This window comes from Momordica charantia (assembly GCF_013281855.1).
Source record: "Momordica charantia cultivar OHB3-1 chromosome 6 unlocalized genomic scaffold, Mcharantia_2.0 BLBB01000006.1, whole genome shotgun sequence".
NCBI classification, from domain to species: Eukaryota; Viridiplantae; Streptophyta; class Magnoliopsida; order Cucurbitales; family Cucurbitaceae; genus Momordica; species Momordica charantia.
In genome coordinates, this window is record NW_028275164.1 from 16,049,088 (window position 1) to 16,070,167 (window position 21,080).

Here is a 21,080-nt window from a genome sequence, read left to right on the forward strand (position 1 = left end):
AACTTTGAGAAATGGAAAAAAATGGGAATCGAGAGAGGGGAAGAGTTAATAAATGAAAACAATAAAAATTAAATGAAAACGGGGGGGAGGGTTCGAGAAATGGGAGATGAGAGAGAAATAATTAAACAAATAAAAAGTTGGGTGGTTTCGAGAAAACCACGGATGCCCCTGGTTTTTCTCAAAACCACCTTCAAAGTTGACACCATCTTCCCTCATTTAAACATCGAAATAAACGTCATTTGATACCACCGACCAACCGACTAGTCAGTTTTACAAAAGGTAAAACCGACACCGACCGAACCACAATTAAAATCGACCAAACCAAGTCGGTTTGGTCGATTTTAATTGCGGTTTGGTTGGTTTCGATCGGTCAGGGCGATTTTTCGGGGTATGATGTACACTCCTAGTCTTAACAAGGCCCTTCTAGCCAAGCAAGGGTGGAGCATTATGCAATATCCAAATATTTTGATTTCTCGAGTTCTTAAAGGGAAATATTTTCCTAATAAGACTTTTCTTAGTGCAACAGAAAATACCAATGACTCATATATTTGGAAGAGCATTCTCTAAGGCAGAGACCTTCTCCAATACGGACTGAGAATAAAGGTGGGAGGCGGTAAATTGATCATTTTCTTTAAAGACAAATGGATCCTGAGAACTGAAACTTTTAAGCCAACTTCTGTTAGCTATGGCAATAACTTATGCAAAATTGAGGAGTTCATTCTTCCAAATAAGGGATGTGACCTTTTGAAGCTCCAAAGTTCTGTTAATATGGAGGATTACAATGAGATTATCCAGATTCCAGTAAGTAAAACACCCAACAGATTCTTGGATTAGGCACTACGATAGAAGGGGATCCTACAATGTTAAAAGTGGTTATAAACTTTTCATGTCCAAGAAGATCAATTTGGAGTCAACAAGCCATAATCATTACTCAGTTTGGTGGAACAAACTATGGAGGTTTAAAATCCCATCTAAAATTAAAGGTTTCATTTGGCGATCCTTTCATGATTGGATCTCAACCCGTGGTAATCTTATGAAGCGAGGTATGGATATCATACCTGTTTGCCCCGTCTGTGGGAAGTCGGTTGAGTATACAAATCACGCCCTTTTTTCGTTGTCGAAAAGCAAGGGAAGTGTGATCGTTGGCATGCCTACAATTTTGAACCATGGGAATTTCAATGGCAACATAAAGGATCGATTGTTTCTTTGCTGATATCTTGTCTACAAAAGAAATGGAAGTTGTTTGTGTCACGTGCTGGACTTTATGGAACGATCGAAATAATTATTACCATAATCAACTGATTCCTGAAGCTACGTTGAAGGACGATTGGATTATGCAGTATATGAACGAGATCGTGAAAGGGGAAGACTTACGAAAACATGAAATTCTGGTTGAATCTTGAGCAAGGGGGATATCGACGACTAGCATTAGTTGGAAAGCTCTAGCGAGAGGGTGGATTAAAATAAATGTCGATGCAGCTTGCTGGCCTACGCTGAACACAACAAGATTTGGGATTGTAGGACGGAATAACACTGGGCTGGTTGTTGTGGCTGCCCAAATTGTTGTCCAATTACTTTCTCCCATTTTTGAGCTGAACTTCAAGCGATCTTGAAGGGGCTTCATTTAGGTATTCACTTGAATTTCCCTTATTTGATCATTGAGTCTGATACGCTTGCGACGATAAATTCGATTACCGGAGAGAGTGCAAACTTAAGCGAAGATGGCACCACCATTGAGGATATCAAAATTCTATCATTTTTTATACGCGACAACCAAGCATATTGGACTATTCGAGCCACAAGCCACTTGAACTCAATTGTATAGATGAATTCAACCCGAAAGGCTAAGGGTTAGATGAATTACCTTTGTAGTCGTTACCTTGAGCAGACAGAATACTCACCATGCTCAAAATCAGAAACACTCCATGAGTTTGATGACCAATCAAACAAGCATACTCCGGGGGTAAAATACAAAAACCTAATATGCTTGGTTGAGGCAGCATGCGAGGTAGGGCATGCGGCGGCAGGCAGCGCACGCTTGTTGGCGATGGCTAGGCATGCACGCGGGCGGCTGAAGGGTGCGTGCGGCTGAGGCAGCATGCGAGCAAGCGATTGAAGCGAGCGGGCACGCGGGTGTGTGCGGATGCGCGGCAAGGTGCGCACACATGTGCGAACAGATGGCCCAGGCGGTTGAGGCTGCATGCGAGTGAACGATTAGAGCGCACGAGCTAGATGCATGCATGCATGTACGAGATGTTGGCGCGCATGGAGATTAGAAATCGAGCGAAGGTGTGGTAAGCGGGGCAACGCCTTGTGAGGTTAGCCCGCCGTTGGTGGCATAGTCATGCACGCTGTGGGCATTCTGCATGTGGTCGAGCTTTCCTCTTGGCAATACTTGGATCAAAGGACTTGAGGCCAATTATGATCATATCATCTCCTCATTCTTGAAAAGGATTCGCCCTCGAATTAATAATGTCACCTATATAAAAAAGTAACCTAATTAGTGACAAAATCGAACATACCACACTATACTCATCGTGAAGTGCTATTTTGTAGTCATCATCATGCATTGTTGCTAGCACTTGGAAATTAGTTCTTCTCTTTGGTTAAAACTCAAGGTAGAATTGTTGAGCATATGTTGGGAATCTCCTTTCCTTTGGATTCGGTCTAAAATTTTCGAACTTTTATAAGTTTGACGTTTACTCTATGTTAGAGTATTTATTAGTAGTCTTATTAGATTCCTATTCCTATTATGTTTAGGAATTAACGTATAATAAATAGGTTATTAGGTCTATATCAAGGAATTAATTGAATCGAATTCTATTTTGTTATTCTCCCTAAATTTTACATGGTATCAGAGCTACTAGGTTTCTTCTAAAATTTTTGAACTTAGGGTTTTGTGCCCATTAGGATTTTGTGCCCATTAGGGTTTTGTTCATTGGTATCCAACTCAACTTACTATTGTCGCCGACGTCGCCCACTACCGCCAATGCTGCCACCGTCGCCCACTGCCACTGTCGTCAGTGCCCACTGCCGTTGCCGCCGTCGCCGATGCTGCTGTTCGTGGGTTTCCGTCGTCGATGCTGTTGTTCGTGGTTTCTGTCTCGTCGTAGTTCATGCTTCCGTCGTCGCTAGCTGCCACCTATAACCATCACCGTGCGCAGCAGTCACAACCCGTCGCCCCCTCGTCGCCGTCACCGTGAGCTACCGTCACCGTTGGTCTCTGGTTGTCGTGGGTTAGCTGTTAGGGTTTCTGCTTCAGAACATCTGCCTTGGTTCGATTTAGCCGGTTCGACCGGTTCGGTTTAAATAGTCCGGTTCAACTGGTTCGATTCACTTGGTTTGATCCATCCGGTTCGGTTCAATTGATTTGGTTCACTTGGCTTTGTTCAATTGGTTTGGTTTGGTTCATCTTGTCGGTCACTGGTTCAATTCCCTTTCCTCTTATAGATTTGGTTTGGTTTGTTTCAGTGCATTATTTTCTATTTGTGCCCCATATCGTTGAAGTTATGACTCAGAAGAAATCAATGGTGACGATTTCTGCGGAAGAGTTCGCTAAATTTCAATAGTATCAAGAGTCATTGATGAGATCATCATCTAATCCAATTACTGTCCTTGTTGAGTCAGGTAATATCGGTAAATGTCTTCTTTCCTCCGCATTAAAATGAGTCATTGACTTTAATGCTACAAATCATATGTTAGGTAACCTAAGATTATTTGCTACCTCTTCATCATCTACATCTTTGCATGATGTTACCATAGCAGATGACACCACTTCTCCTGTTTTTGGCTCTAGCACAGTTCATCTTTCCAAAACTCTTTCATTGACTTCTGTTTTAAATTTGCCACAATTCTCCTTTAATTTGATTTCTATCAGTAAACTTACTCGTGATCTTAATTGTTGTGTTTTATTCTTTCCTGGTTATTGCTTATTTTAGGATCTTACAACGAAGAAGAATATTAGTAAAGGGCGTGAATCTGATAGCCTTTACACGTTTAATACAGAAATATCTACAGCCATTGTTTGTACTCGAGTGCCAACTCCTTTCGAAGAACATTACCGTTTGGGTCATCCATCCCTCTCCGTGTTAAAGAGTCTCTGTCCTCAATTTCATAGTTTGCCTTCTTTAGACTGTGAGTCATGTCAATTTGCTAAGTTTCATCATCTCAGTTCGTATCCTATAGTCAATACACGAGCTACTGCTCTTTTTGAATTAGTCCATTCTGATGTTTTGGGTCCTTGTCCTATTGAGTCCAAAAGTGAATTTCAGTATTTTGTTACTTTTGTCGATGATTTCTCTCCTGTAACTTGGTTATATTTGATGAAACATCGTTCTGAGTTACTTTCACATTTCCGTAACTTTCATGCTGAAATTCGAACTCAATTTGGTGGCTCTTTGAGTGATAATGCTAAAGAATATTTCTCTAGTGCTCTTGACTCCTATTTAGGTGAACATGGTATTCTTCATCAATCCTCGTGTCCTGATACTTCGTCTCAAAATAGAGTTGCAGAAAGGAAAAATAGACATATTCTCGAAACAGCAAGGACCTTAATGTTTAAAGTGCATGTTCCAAAATACTTTTAGGCCGATGCTGTTTCGACGACTTGCTTCTTGATTAATCGCATGCGTTCATCAGTTCTTAAGGGTAAGATACCTTATCGTATTCTATGTCCTATGCAACCTTTGTTTCCTATTAAACCTAAAATATTTGGTTGTACTTGTTTCGTTCGGGATGTTCGACCCCAGCTCACCAAATTGGACCCTAAGTCATTGAAATGCATTTTCCTTGGTTATTCTTGTGTTAAAAAAGGATATCGATGTTATTATCCTGATCTCAATCGATATCTTGTCTCTCCCGATGTTACGTTCTTTGAAGATACTCTTTTTTCATCATCCTTGAGTACCAGTCAGGGGGAGCATTCACAGGAATATGATGACTTTCTTATCTATTCCATTGTGTCTACTTATATTGACGTGCTCCCTAGTGATACATCTACCTCTGTACCTGATTCTTCTCTCCTACCTATTACTCAAGTTTATTTTCGATGACAACCTCCTCGATCTCATGCCCTATACCAACAGATTCTTCGTATGTGGATCCAGAACGAGTAATGATCTTTCTATTGCTCTTCAAAAAGGTAAGCGTAAGTGTACTTATCCTGTTTCTTCTATTGTCTCATATAACCATTTGTTCTCACCTACTTGTTCATTTATTGCATCCCTTGAGTCTGTATTTGTTTCTAAAACTGTTCATGAAGCTTTGTCTCATCCTGGTTGGCAGGCTGCTATGTTGGAGGAGATGACTGTCTTAGATGATAATGGTACTTGGGATTTAGTGTCTCTTCCTACAGGAAAGAAACCTATCAGTTGTAAATGGGTGTTTGCTGTTAAAGTTCATCCTGATGGATCAATCACCCGCTTGAAGGCTTGTCTTGTTGCTAAAGGATATGCGCATTGATTACGCTTGTTTACATGCGTAAAAAGAAGGTTTTAGATGCTGTTTTTACAATGTTTCAGCTTTGTTTCGGATTTTTCTCGGTCGTTTGAGTTCCAATTCATGCAAAATTCATATATTATGGTTTGTGGATGGCTTATGTTGTATTTATGACATTTTAGGACCATTTGGGAGTGCAAATTAATCAAAAGAAGCGAAAAGACGAAAAAACACCTCAGGAGGCGCCAGGCGCCTGGGAAGCCTGCAGAAAACAGTTTTTCTTCCAACTTTGCCCTTAATGAAACGCGTCTTCCAATGCGTTTTGGTGGTTCCAACCGATGCATACGTGTAGAAGAAGTGTTCCACTATCAGTTTGAGCACGATTTGGTCAGTCAAAAGAGTTGGAAATGGGTGATTCACCATCGTTTTAGGACCTACCTAACCAATTCTGCACAGCTATAAATTCCAGCAACTTCTCCACCAAATTCATCAAGCCTTGCTTCCTTCTCTTGATCATTTTTAGTGTTTCTTTGTTGCTTTCTAAGTACTTTTGAGTTGCTTTCATTAGTTGCTTTTGGTTTTTAAATCCCGAGTACTTTACATTCCTTTATTGAGCTTTGTTTTGTTTCCATTTGTACTTAGTTATTTTCTACTTATTCAAATATATAAAAATCCAGCACTTTGCTTATCTTCCCTTTGCCTTTACTTTATTTTTAGTTAAGAGAGTTGTGTTTTTGGAGGAAAGAGCACGTGACACTCCCCCTTGCTTGAAAGAGAAGGGCGAAGCTCTCAATCCCGATAAAAACTCTCCGTTAGTAACTTTTGTTTTTCACACATGCATTCCACATTCAACCGTTTTACTTGCTGTATTTTCTTCAATATGTCTTTCTAAATTCCCGTCTCTAGCCCGGTTATGGATAGTTAGCCTTTTATTTCTAATAAGGGTTGCTAAGAAGTAGTGTTTTTACTTTCCATTCATTGCTCAACATGTTTTCCCAAAAAGTTAGGATTTAGAGAAGGCCACTGTGAGTCTTAACAAGTCAATACTGAAAAGGTTGCTTATTTGCATTGTTGAGTGGTTAAACCGAGGAGAGGAGCGCCTTAGACATAAGGGTTCCGCTTAAGTAGCCTAGACATAGGACCTTAACCCGAGGTTGCGACTATTTCCATCCTAAAACTAAGATATCTCTCGTAATAGACATATTAGGGAATGTCTTAGGACTTTGAACTTGCTTAGACATAAGTCAAGTGAAAAGCGTAGTCGTTGGTTCCTAAAGTGAAATGCATATCATCCTTAGCATATCCTTGATTCTTTGTTGGCTAACTTGAAGTAATTCGGGCTAGGTTTTATCATTATAAGTCCAAATCCCAAATCCAAAACCATTATTTGTGACCACTTCCCATTTTACAAGAATCACTCATTTCAACATTCACTATTCTTTAAAACTTCAGAGTTTGGAAATTATTTAGAAGTCCTTGAGGATCGATACTTGGATACTCCATCCATTTTATATTACTCTGACAGGTGTGCGCTTGCATCTATATAATTGTTACCACGCTTAGTGCGTGCGTTCAACATAAACGCCCAGTCAAGTTTTTGGCGCCGTTGCCGGGGAACTTTAGTTTTAAAATTATTTTCAAATTCTTTTAGTTTTTATTTTTGTGAATTGTTGTTGGGTGTAATTTCCATCCACCGTTTTTGTTCTATATTTTTGGTCGTTTATCTCACAAGGGTAAGTTAAAGTGCATGAGCACAAGATCTTTTCTTCTACCCCTTGACCCTGAGATTGAGCGGACCCTTCGAAAAACTCGAAAGGAGCAAAGACTTCGAAAACAACTAGAAAAGCAAAAAGAGAGAGAAGGTGAAATCAGTCCTGAAAGTGAGGTAGAGAGTACGAGCACATCAATGGCAGATATTCCACCTCGTGATCCGGTTGATCCACCTGCTGTTAACGGTAATATGAGGGATCATGCAAGAAATGATGAATTCAACCATATCCAGATGGCGGACAACAGAGACGTGGCAATGCGAGAATATGCCGCCACGGCTTTTCAGAACTTTGATTCAGGGATAGTCAACCCTATTCCAGCCCACGCAAACTTTGAGCTTAAACCAATGATGTTCCAAATGTTGCAGACAATTGGACATTTTGGAGGGCAGGAACATGAGGATCCACATGATCATCTGAAATCATTCATTCAAATTGCAAATGCATTTCGATTACCTGGTATAATAGACGATGCTCTAAGGCTAACACTTTTTCCATTTTCTTTGAAGGACCAAGCTAGAGCATGGCTCAATGCATTTCCACCGGGATCTATCACCACATGGGGGTCGTTAGTGGAGAAGTTCTTAACAAAATTCTTCCCACCTACTCGCCACGCTGATATCAGAGAGGAGATCATCTCCTTTAGACAGTATGATCGTGAACCTGTTCACGAGGCGTGGGAGAGATTTAAAGAACTAATCAGGAAATGTCCGAACCATGGCTTGCCGGCATGCATCCAGATAGAACATTTCTTTAGAGGCTTAGATCATCCTACTAAGATGATGCTAAACAATGCTGCCAACGGAGCCTTTACAAAGAAGACATTCAACGAGATAGTTGACATCCTAAATGACTTAGCTTCACATAACGAACTATGGTGTTCGCAAAGATCTAGGGCAGCACCAAAGAAGCAAGATCCAGCTGGAGTTTTGGCTCTGGACATTGCGACCTCGATGCAAAAAGAGATGGTTACAATGAACCAGAGGCTGAAAGAGATGGCATTGGGAATAAAAAATCCATTAGCCACGCCGATACAACCTGTGCAGTCGGATTATTGCACTCCTGCCCCTGTTTGCCAAGTCAACGATCTCATTTGTTCATTTTGCAGTGAAAACCATATTTATGATAATTGTCCACATAACCCTGCTTCTGTTTTTTATGTAGGACATGGGAACAATAGGAACTTTAACCCATATTCGAACACCTACAACCCAGGTTGGAGGCACCACCCTAATTTCTCATGGGGAGGACAAGGAGGTTCGAGCGGTTTTAATCAAGGGCAGAGCCAACAGAACAAGCAGCCCTATGTTCCACCTACACAGCAATACATCCCACCGCCGCAACAGCAGTACAATCAGAGAACACAGACTCCACCAGTTCACAATAACAACTCAAATCTTGAGAATATGATGAAGGAGTACATGGCCCGAACCGACGCAGTGATACAATCCCAAGCGGCATCAATGAGGAATTTCGAGACCCAATTGGGACAACTTGCCAATGAATTGAAGAATAGACCACAAGGTTCTTTTCCAGGCCATACTGAATTACCAAAACGAGAAGGGAAAGAACAGTGCAAAGCTGTCACCCTCAGGAGTGGACTGGCATATGATGGACCAACAATGCCAACAACAGATGTACAGATTCCGTCCACCGAACCAATTGTAAAGATACCAGAAAATCCAACAACACCAGAAAAAGAAAATATTAGAAAAGGTAATGAGGACACCCCGAGTGTTCCTCCACAGGTACAGCCTTCTTTTACTCCTACTCCCTCGTTTCCACAAAGATTAGTTAAGAAAAATAATGATTCCCAGTTTAGAAAATTTTTAGATATTTTAAAACAACTGCATATAAATATACCATTAGTAGATGCTCTAGAACAGATGCCAAATTATGCTAAGTTTTTGAAAGATATAGTTTCTAGGAAGAAAAAAATAGGAGAGCATGAACTGGTAGCCATGATAAAATGCAGTAGTGAAGCTGTAGGCAGCCCGCTACCCATGAAATGTAATGATCCTGGCAGTTTTACCATTCCATGTTCCATAGGAGGAAAAAACTTAGGTAGGGCATTATGTGATCTAGGCGCTAGCATTAATCTTATGCCATTATCAGTTTTCAAATCTTTAGGCATAGGAGAAGCTAGACCTACTACGGTTACCCTCCAACTAGCAGATAGATCTATCATAAGACCTGAGGGAAAGATAAAAGATGTTTTAGTCCAGGTGGACAAATTCATTTTCCCTGCGGACTTTATCATTCTAGATTGCGAGGCAGACTTAGACGTTCCCATTATTTTGGGAAGACCATTTCTAGCCACTGGGGATACAGTTTTTAATGTGAGGAAGGGAGAAATTACAATGAGGGTAAATAATGAAGAAGTTAAATTTAACGTTCTAGATGCCATGAAATTACCAGGAGACTTTGAAGAGTGCTCTGCTATAAATAGCTTGAATCCTATTATGTTTGATGAGTTTTATGACTTATTAGTTACAGAGATTGAAGAAGAGCTTGATAAGATAGCAGAAGGACCAGAAGATGTGGCTAATCCTATTGAAAAAATACAAAAAGAAGAATGCAAGTCGTTACTTCCGTCCATAGTGGAACCACCCACGTTGGAGCAGAAGCCATTGCCGTCGCATTTGAAATATGCGTATCTAGGGGATAACGACACTTTACCAGTTATTATAGCTTCCAATTTATCACCTACTAATGAATATTCTTTATTGCAGATTTTGGAGAAGCACAAAAAGGCCATTGGATGGACGATAGCAGATATCCGAGGGATAAGCCCGGCCTTTTGCATGCACAAAATTCTATTGGAAGAAGATGCTAAGAACTCTATTGAGAGTCAAAGGCGGTTGAACCCGAAGATGAAAGAGGTTGTAAGGAAAGAAATTCTTAAATGGCTTGACGCCGGTGTTATATACCCAATATCCGACAGCAACTGGGTAAGCCCAGTACAGTGTGTACCAAAGAAAGGGGGTATAACCGTGGTGGCCAACGAGGAGAATGAGCTCATCTCAACCCGAACTGTGAGCGGGTGGAGAGTTTGCATTGATTATCGCAAACTCAACAAGGTAACAAAGAAAGACCATTTTCCTCTCCCGTTTATTGACCAGATGCTCGACCGTCTGGCAGGTAAGGATTTCTATTGTTTTTTAGATGGATATTCGGGTTATAATCAAATTACTATTGCTCCAGAAGACCAAGAGAAGACAACATTTACGTGTCCGTATGGTACGTTCGCTTTTAGGCGAATGCCCTTTGGACTATGCAATGCACCCGCGACTTTTCAGAGGTGTATGATGGCCATCTTCTCTGACATGGTAGAAAATATTTTAGAAGTTTTTATGGATGACTTTTTTGTTTTTGGAAATTCTTTCGACGCCTGTTTAGTTAATTTGGAGAGAGTATTGGAGAGATGTGAACAAACAAACCTAGTCCTAAATTGGGAGAAGTGTCATTTCATGGTACAAGAGGGTATTGTTTTGGGTCACAAAATTTCCAAGCAAGGAATAGAGGTAGACCACGCTAAGATAGACATCATTTCAAAGCTACCTCCTCCTACAAATGTCAAAGGGATTAGAAGTTTTTTAGGGCATGGGGGATTTTACCGCCGCTTTATAAAAGACTTTGCTAAAATTTCTAAACCCTTGTGTCAATTGTTAGAACATGATAGACCATTTGTTTTTGATGATGACTGTTTAAAATCATTTGAAATGTTGAAAGTTGCTCTAAGTTCAGCCCCTATAATTATCGAACCTAATTGGGATTTACCTTTTGAGCTCATGTGTGATGCTAGTGATTATGCAATAGGAGCTATGTTAGGACAACGTAAAAACAAGATCTTGCATCCTGTGTATTATGCTAGTAAGACTCTGACCGGTGCACAACTCAATTACACTACTACTGAAAAGGAACTGTTAGCAGTTGTGTTCGCCTTTGATAAGTTTAAGTCTTACTTGATAGGCACAAAAGTCATTGTTTTTACTGACCATTCTGCTTTAAAATATTTATTTGCTAAAAAAGATGCTAAACCACGTTTGATACGGTGGATTTTGTTACTTCAAGAGTTTGATATTGAAGTTAGGGACAGGAAGGGTACTGAAAACCAAGTTGCTGATCACCTGTCTAGATTGGAATCCCCGCTCTGTGATGATGGAACTGTTATACGTGAACAGTTTATTGACGAGCAACTCTTGCGAGTTGATTCAGTTCCGTGGTATGCCGATATAGCAAATTATTTGGTAAGTCGAATAGTTCCTTATGAGTTCAACAAGCAACAGGTAAAGAAATTTTAAATGAAGTTCGATGTTATCGTTGGGATGAGCCTTTTTTATATAAGCTAGGACCTGACAATATCTTACGCAGGTGTGTCGCAGAAGAAGAGCACGAGGCGATATTAGACGCTTGTCATATGTCTCCATATGGAGGACATTTTGCAGGACACAAAACCGCAGCCAAAGTTTTGCAAAGTGGGTTCTTTTGGCCCACTCTGTTCAAAGATGCACATAAGTTTGCCCAGGTTTGTGACAAATGCCAACGGACAGGTAATATATCTAAACGCCACGAAATGCCTCAAACCCCGATCCTGGAGATTGAAATATTTGATGTGTGGGGTATAGATTTTATGGGTCCATTTCCATCTTCTAATGGTAAGCTTTATATATTGTTAGCAGTAGATTATGTTTCGAAATGGATAGAAGCCATTGCAACTGCTACCAATGATTCCAAAGTTGTTATTCGTTTTCTGCAAAAGCACATTTTTACGCGTTATGGAACCCCGCGTTGTCTGATAAGCGATGGGGGGGCTCATTTTGTGAAAAGGTCTATGCAAAAGTTGCTGACTAAATACAATGTGCGTCATAGGGTTGCAACAGCATATCATCCTCAGTCGAATGGGTTAGCCGAAATATCTAATAGGGAGATAAAAAACATTTTAGAAAAAACTGTAAATCTTAACCGTAGGGATTGGTCTTTTAAGCTTGATGATTCACTTTGGGCATATAGGACAGCATTTAAGACTCCCCTCGGCATGTCCCCCTATAGGCTAGTTTTTGGAAAAGCATGTCATTTGCCTCTTGAGCTAGAATATAAAGCATTTTGGGCTACTAAGAAATTAAATTTTGATTTGTTGGCTGCAGGTGAAGCGAGGAAGTTACAATTGTTGGAATTAGAAGAACACAGGCACTTTTCTTATGAGAATGCTAAGTTGTTTAAGGAAAAAACTAAACAGTGGCATGATAGGCGTCTTCGGCCGAACAATCTTCAAGAAGGTGATCTGGTTCTGTTATTCAACTCTAGGTTGAAACTTTTCCCTGGAAAACTTAAGTCTAGATGGTCTGGTCCCTTTCAAATTTTTAAAGTCTACCCATATGGGGCAGTGGATCTAGTTGACTCTAAGGGAAATGTTTTTAAAGTAAATGGGCAGAGACTTAAGCCGTATTTTGGAGAACCAGTGGATAGAGGAAAAACCTCTATTCAACTTTCAGGTCAATAAATGTTTGCGAAAAATGTTTTTCCTTCTTATCTGTTTGGAAAGAACAAAAGTAAAGGAAGAAAATTTTTGTATCTTACATTCTTTTTGTCTAATCATAAAAAGTTTTGCTTATTAATGTTTTTGGAAAACGTTGAAAAACAAAAAAAGAAAGAATGAAAAAAAAAAAAAAAAAAAAACATTGAAAAAATTTTACGCAGGCGCCTGGCGCCTGCCCTTTGCGAAAATAAATCACGCAGGCGCCTGGCGCCTGCCCTGTTTTCCAGCAGTTCGAGTTTCGTTTTCCTTCACGGTTTGGGTTTTAATTTTCGATAGCATGGGCTTTACTTTGGGTCAAACATTAATCCTCTATGATTTAGCTTTAAGAACTTCTTTTCAAACTCAAATTTTGTTTCCCTAATCCTATTTTGTATTCAAATTTGTTTTATTTTCCTTTTAGGTTTAGGAAACTTAGTTGAACTTAAATGTCAATCCCTTTCCATTTAGGATTTAGTTTGGGGAAAGCTTTAAATAGACCCATTGCCTAAGCTTTACAACTCCACCAAAACCCACACAACTCTCTTCTTCCCCTTGTTTTTTCGGCAAAAACCCACTCCCTTCATCACCCTTGTTTTCGATTTTCAGCTACCAAAAAGAAGAAGGAATTTCCAGCATTTGCTTACATCTATGGCTTCTTCTTCTCAACATACTTCACTTCCTACCTCTTCCACTCAAGCTCCAAATGCCACAAGCATTCCTTTTCCACCATTGGAGAACTTCCAACACCACATGGGTTCAGATTCTAGGCTAGCTGCTGTTAGGGGAGGAAACCCGCTTCAAACATTTGAATGTCCTCCATCCCAAGCTCCTACACAACATCCTATAGTGAGCCCACATGGTTATGTTAATTTTCAGCAACTACCCACCTTTAATATACCTCAAAACAGTGAGTTTAGGGCTGAAAATCCTCAACAACTTCCTCCAATGATCAATCCGGGTATGTACCAACCGTTTATGTTTAACCCGGTTCCTTCCTATCATTTTCCCTTGTCTCAAATGCAAATTCCAGCTAGTGTTCATCCTTATGGAATGCCAAACCCATCTACTCTATTTCCTAGCCTTCCACCTTATTATGGAATGGGTCATTGGGTACCTCCACATAATTATGGGATGCTTTCACCTAGAGTTTCCCCACCACCTCAACTTCCATTCCTAGAAAGAGGACCTCAAGCACCCCAATTGAACCCTAACATATCGAGTACCTTCAACATGGGACAACTAAAACCCTTAGAGCCTCCTAGGATGCCAACCCCAACCAATATGCCAATGGATGCAGGAGATGAGCATGGAGGAGAGCAAGAGAAGAGCCATAGCCATAGGCTAGAGCCCGGGGTTTCGATAGGGCAAAAGAGGAAGGGCAAGGAGGTGATGATAGACCCAGAAATTGAGGAAGATGGGAGTAGTAGGCGTCTGACGCCTAAGGATTCATCTATGGAGAACAGGGACGAGGAGCAGTTTTATTCATCTCCATTGATTATTACACCGGAAGATGGTAATGATGATTTTCTACTGGTTTCACGAGGACATTGTTCAAATATGCCAGAAACAGAGGATACCGAGAACGAAGTGGTGAGAACAGATACTCAGGAACCTTCCCCATTGGATACACCTACAGAATGAGCGTTTTGTAGTCACCAAGAGTTGCCTACTGGGGCAACTGGATCTACTCCGTTGGCAACGGATGAGTATGTCACACCGATGGCCACTCTACCAGGGGTAAGGGATGCTCACACTATTTCTTCTAATACAGTTAACCCGCTTGGGTGTGATACAGGTAGATCCAAGGTTGGGGAGAATAGTACTCAAGAACCTACCAGCGAAGAAGATCTTGAGGACACGCAGACGATAAGGGAAATGTTCCAATACAAGAGGTGGGAGAGAAAGAGTTCAAAACGTGGTGCAGTTCAGGCTAAGAAGCCAACAGTCCCCGCGAATGAACCTAAAACGAGAGCTGCGAAAGCTAAAGCAGCTGAAGCTAAGAAGAAGGTAGTGGCACCTGGGCCAGTTGATACAATTGAACTAGACTTGTCTGAGGGAGAAGAGGTCCAGACGAAATGGAACGCGGCAAATTTAGCCACTCGAACTTCATTAATGAAATCCCGTAAGATTATGACAGAATTGGGATTTGATCTCACCCTAGGAGATGTGCCTGATGATTGGAGGGAGACCGCTAGAGACAAAGAATGGAGACCACTCATTCAGCCCATACAATGTGAGGCTTTGGAGTTAGTCAGAGAGTTCTATGCTGCTGTCCATCCCCAGTCACATATAGCCATAGTGCGCGGGAAGGAAATACGGTTTGATGCCACTCAGATCAACTACACCTTTAACATTGAGAATATCAGAGATGCTGTGGGCAATAAGATGTTAGTGACTCCGACTCTGGAACAGCTTGATGAGGCTTTAGAATGTGTTGGGAAGCCCTCTGCCACTTGGGATTTGACTACTCATGGCAAGGTACGACTAAAACCCGAGGATGTTTCCCTAGCTGCTGCAGGATGGTTATACATAGTCAAAAACATAATTCTGCCAACGGAGCATGATGAGCATGTCACTCAGGATAGGGCATTGCTGGTTTATGCCATGCTAAAGGGCATAGATGTGAATTATGGAGAATTGATCAATACCAGTATCCATGAGTGTGCCCACCGGACACGTGGTAAGCTTTATCACCCACGTTTGGTCACTTCTTTATGCTTACGACAAGGTGTACAGCTCCCTGAGGATCAAATTAAGAGAGATGCCCCAATTGTGGAAGAGAAGAATATTCGGCGTATTATCGCCCATGCGTTACAAAGAAGGGAAGGTACTGGGATGTCTCCTACATCGGAGATCCGTCGTCTTCGAGAGGAGAACCAACAGCTGCGAGATCAGGTTCGAGAAGTCGTGCAACATATCTACAACTTAAGGGCTTCATTGGATTTTGCGGTTTTACCTTCATGGCCTCCAGCGCTAGCTGCTATCCTTGGTCATCCATCTCCCAGTACTGACACTGATCCTAGTCCACAACCTCCGACTTCATGAAGGGGAGGTTCCTTCTTTGCTATTTTTTGTGTTTTATTCTTTTTGGTTAATGACGTAGTTTTCTAGCATTACTACGCATGTTTTTTTTTTTTTGTATAGATTATGTTTCGAGCTCAGTTGAAGCATGAATAAATTAGTATCGTTTATCTTCTGATCACTTAAAGTATGCCTTCACTTAACCTTAGTTTAGCTTTTCACATGCCTATTTTGAAGCATCTGTGCTGTGCATGTGATTTCATGTCGATGATGATTATAAGAGATTGTTGAGTTTTCTGTTCTATGCCTGACTAAGCTTTGAGCTATTTCCTTTGTTTATGTGATAAACTCATTTTCTTTTATGTCTTTTTGATCTTTACAGACTTTAAGCTTTTTCTTTGCCCCTATATAGGAAGTCCTTGTCCTTTTTACTGTTAAGCCTTTTTCATCCGATGCAAAAGTCTTTTCCCAGTGAGGACACTGTCTCTCTTAAGTTTGGGGGGGACAGTCGTTGTGTCAGTCGTTGTTTCAAAAAAGATAAAAGGTGTTATTTATATTTAAAAAATCATGCTATTTTCTTTTGAAAAAGAGTCAGTTGGAAAGAAAGAAAATGTTGAAAAAGCACTTAGCTAAAAAGGAAAAAAAAAAACGAAAGAAAGAAAGAAAAAAAAAAAAGTTGCAAAAGAGTAAAAAGAGTCTTGTTGAGAGAAAATAAGAGTGGGGAAAAGACTTGTGTTAGAAAGAAAAGAGCGGTAAAAACAATGAGAGTTAAAGAAATTGTATTTATGATTCCCGAGTCCTACTGTAGACACCCATTTAGTTTTAGGTTGGGTGTTGACTTTGAAAATAGCAGTAAAGATGGTGATAAGTGACTTCGTGTTTCTCATTGTTGTCGTTTTATGACCTAGCTGTTAGTTCAAAGTCTTTCTACGAGTAGCTGTGGTTGAAACCGATGTTAGTGTGTGGAAACCTCAGGGGCTAGTAGCCGGTCTTTCAGATGTAAAAGTCTTAGTGTAAGAAGGGAGTGTGCAGATTCCTTAGGGGTATTTGAAAACGTTTTCTGTTTTTGAAAGAGAAAAAAAAAAGATTTTGAAAGAGAAAGTTTTTATCATTTCAAACTTGGTTTATAGTGACTAAGTTTACAAAGGCAATAGAATGGTAGGCTTTGACATCTTTTCCTTGAGACAATTTATGATTGAACATCTCGGTTGCTTTTGCTTTTCCTTGTCCATGTGTTAGAAAGCTGATTAAAGTTGCTAAGTTTTGCTTGAGGACAAGCAAAAAGTTAAGTTTGGGGGTGTGATTACGCTTGTTTACATGCGTAAAAAGAAGGTTTTAGATGCTGTTTTTACAATGTTTCAGCTTTGTTTCGGATTTTTCTCGGTCGTTTGAGTTCCAATTCATGCAAAATTCATATATTATGGTTTGTGGATGGCTTATGTTGTATTTATGACATTTTAGGACCATTTGGGAGTGCAAATTAATCAAAAGAAGCGAAAAGACGAAAAAACACCTCAGGAGGCGCCAGGCGCCTGGGAAGCCTGCAGAAAACAGTTTTTCTTCCAACTTTGCCCTTAATGAAACGCGTCTTCCAATGCGTTTTGGTGGTTCCAACCGATGCATACGTGTAGAAGAAGTGTTCCACTATCAGTTTGAGCACGATTTGGTCAGTCAAAAGAGTTGGAAATGGGTGATTCACCATCGTTTTAGGACCTACCTAACCAATTCTGCACAGCTATAAATTCCAGCAACTTCTCTCCACCAAATTCATCAAGCCTTGCTTCCTTCTCTTGATCATTTTTAGTGTTTCTTTGTTGCTTTCTAAGTACTTTTGAGTTGCTTTCATTAGTTGCTTTTGGTTTTTAAATCCCGAGTACTTTACATTCCTTTATTGAGCTTTGTTTTGTTTCCATTTGAACTTAGTTATTTTCTACTTATTCAAATATATAAAAATCCAGCACTTTGCTTATCTTCCCTTTGCCTTTACTTTATTTTTAGTTAAGAGAGTTGTGTTTTTGGAGGAAAGAGCACGTGACACTCCCCCTTGCTTGAAAGAGAAGGGCGAAGCTCTCAATCCCGATAAAAACTCTCCGTTAGTAACTTTTGTTTTTCACACATGCATTCCACATTCAACCGTTTTACTTGCTGTATTTTCTTCAATATGTCTTTCTAAATTCCCGTCTCTAGCCCGGTTATGGATAGTTAGCCTTTTATTTCTAATAAGGGTTGCTAAGAAGTAGTGTTTTTACTTTCCATTCATTGCTCAACATGTTTTCCCAAAAAGTTAGGATTTAGAGAAGGCCACTGTAAGTCTTAACAAGTCAATACTGAAAAGGTTGCTTATTTGCATTGTTGAGTGGTTAAACCGAGGAGAGGAGCGCCTTAGACATAAGGGTTCCGCTTAAGTAGCCTAGACATAGGACCTTAACCCGATGCTGATTGAGGACTTTGGAATAAAGAAGAGTAAGTCAGATCATTCTATTTTTTATAAACGATCTGATTATGATGTTATCTTACTAGTTGTATATGTTGATGATATTATGATTACTGGTAATGATATATCAGGCATCCTATCACTCAAGTCTTTTCTTCATAGTCAATTTCATACTAAAAATTTGGGAATATTGAAATACTTCTTAGGAATTGAGGTAATAAGGAGCAGGAAGGGTATCCTTTTGTCACAAAGAAAATATGTACTTGACTTGTTAACTGAAACAGGAAAGTTAGCTGTTAAGTCACGTAGTACTCCAATGATGACTAATTTACAACTTACAAAGGAAGGGAAGTTGTTGAAAGATCTTAATAAGTATATGAGATTAGTAGAGAAGCTGAATTACCTTACAGTCACTAGACCTGATATAGCATATCCAGTCAGTATTATGAGTCAGTTTATGAGTTCTCCTACGACTGACCATTGAGCCGCATTGGAACATATTCTATGTTATTTGAAAGGTGCTCTTGGATGTGGTTTGTTATATAAAGATCATAGTCATCTTAATATTGAATGTTTTTTCAGATGCTGATTGGGAAGGTTCTAAGGAAGATAGAAGATCAACCTCAAGATATTGTGTATTTGTTGGAGGTAATTTAGTTTCTTGGAAAAGTAAGAAACAAAATGTGGTGTCGCGTTCGAGTGCTGAATCAGAATATAAGCTATGACACAGTTGGTGTGTGAATTAGTATGGATATATCAGCTTCTGACTGAATTGAGATTTGGCATCACCCACCCCAATAAAACTTTGGTGTGATAATCAAGTAACTCTTTATATTGCATCTAATCCAGTATTTCATGAACGAACCAAAAACATTGAATTCGATTGTCATTATGTACGTGAGAAAATACAGCAAGGATTGGTGGCTACAGGATATGTGAAGACTGGGGAGCAGTTAGGAGATATCTTCACTAAAGCACTGAATGAAGCATGGATAGATTATCTCTCTAACAAGTTAGGCATGATTAACATATATGCACCAATTTGGAGGGGAGTGTTAGAGTATTTATTAGTATATTTTATATTATTAGATTCCTATTCCTATTATGTTTAAGAATTAGTATATCATAAATAGGTTATTAGGTCTGTATTAAGGAATTAATTGAATCGAATTCTATTTTGTTATTCTCCCTAAACTTTACACTCCAACACTTCCTCTATTTGGCTCCATCTCATCATGTTGTATTCTTCTTGATGTAAATCCCGAAAATCAACACAAAAAGAATTTAAGTTAGTAAAAACTTTAAGATTTAATTCATACTTAACTTGTGGAGCAATCTTAAAATAATGAGATGACAATATGGTGAGCCCTTTAAGCTCCATTTGATCATGAACCTCCATGGCTTTCAACTCCCCTTGTATTTGATCATGATTGAGTTTAAGAGTTGAAAGTTCCTGCAAAAGTCTCAAAAGAGTACAAGCACTAGGATAAAACATGTTAGCTTGTAAGTAGTGATCCTTAAGCAATACTTCCATGAGATTTGACTTGTAAAGTTGAAATATGTTGGATCTCACTCTCTTTCTTTTCTTCCTTATTTTCATACTTGTTTCTCAACTCTTCTTCTTCTTTTACTTCCCTTGGCTCACATGCATCCACAAATATTTCTTCATGCATTAATGGTTCAAGAGTAGTTATTTCACAATCAAAAGAAACTTTGTTATCTAAAAGACTAGGGATGTTATGTGTAGAATCACAAAGTTTATCATTTTCTAATGTACTACTCTCCTTCTCATCAAGTTCACGCAATGCTTTGTTACCAATGGAAATTTCATACATGGCTTCACAAAGAATGTTTTCTTTTTCATCACCTTCTTTCTCAACAATGGGTAAGATGTCATGCAAGAACTTGTAATCCATGGGAATAGGAATTTCATGTTTGGATTCACGATGTGTTTTATCTTCAATTGTACCACTTACATTTTCATCAATAGGCATACAATCATGTAATACTTTGCAATCTAATGGAATAGGATCAACATGCATAGTGTTACAATTTTATATAAATTCCAGAATCAATTTTCTTATTTAATGAGTTCTTTATAGCCTAAAAGAGCATTTACAAATGCTAACTAAGAGGTGAATAATCACAAAAACGTTTCAATTATTCTTTAGAAAAATTCCAGCAGCTAACAGTAATGTAAAATAGAGAATCGACACAAGATTTATAGTGGTTCAGTCCTAAAATAAGACCTACATCCACTTTGCAAAGATAATATCCCTGCGAGTCTTTATTATTAACTACAAAGTTCAAATTTACAGAAACACAATAGGTATATACACCAAAACAGAATCGAAATCCTAAAACAAAGAGTCAAGATCTACGATTCAAGAAAGCTTCTACTCAAAATCTTGAAGAGATTTGAGGAGGAGTCTCAAACGCATGTAAATCTCTTCAAGAATAGTTATGAACCAAAAAAGATAGAGAGATACAACCTCTAGGCTTAGATCTACGCTGTATTCAAGCCCGGATTTGAACAAAATCTCCAAAGAACCTTACGGTTGCACAACCACTCCGGCGACGGCGTCGTTTTTCGTTCAATCGGACGACAATGTCGATCTTTACCCAACCTCGACGGCACTGTAAGCGGCAACGGCGATGGAATCGAAGGAGGGTGAAGGTGGCGGCTTGACCTTTCTCTCTCAAGGTGGCTCTCTTCTCTCTCTATTTTTGTTCTCCCTTAGGGTTCTCAACAAAAAGGGATAAAGATGCTTAATAAGTCTTACAAAAGAAGACCTACACCTAGATGGGTTCTCACATCTCCCTTCATCTCCCTTCATCTCCATCTTTTCTTTCACTCTTGATCTCCCATTCTCACCTCTTCCATAAATCTCATATACTAATC

At 39.5% G+C, this 21,080-nt stretch overlaps 1 non-coding gene across 1 annotated transcript; it reads right to left on the bottom strand.

The window, feature by feature from the left end:
* Positions 1-7,822: 7,822 nt before the first annotated feature.
* LOC148210781 (small nucleolar RNA R71) lies at positions 7,823-7,929 on the bottom strand. Its single transcript, XR_015792003.1, has one exon. It is a non-coding gene; the product is annotated as a small nucleolar RNA R71 (small nucleolar RNA).
* Between the last annotated feature and the right edge of the window lie 13,151 nt (positions 7,930-21,080).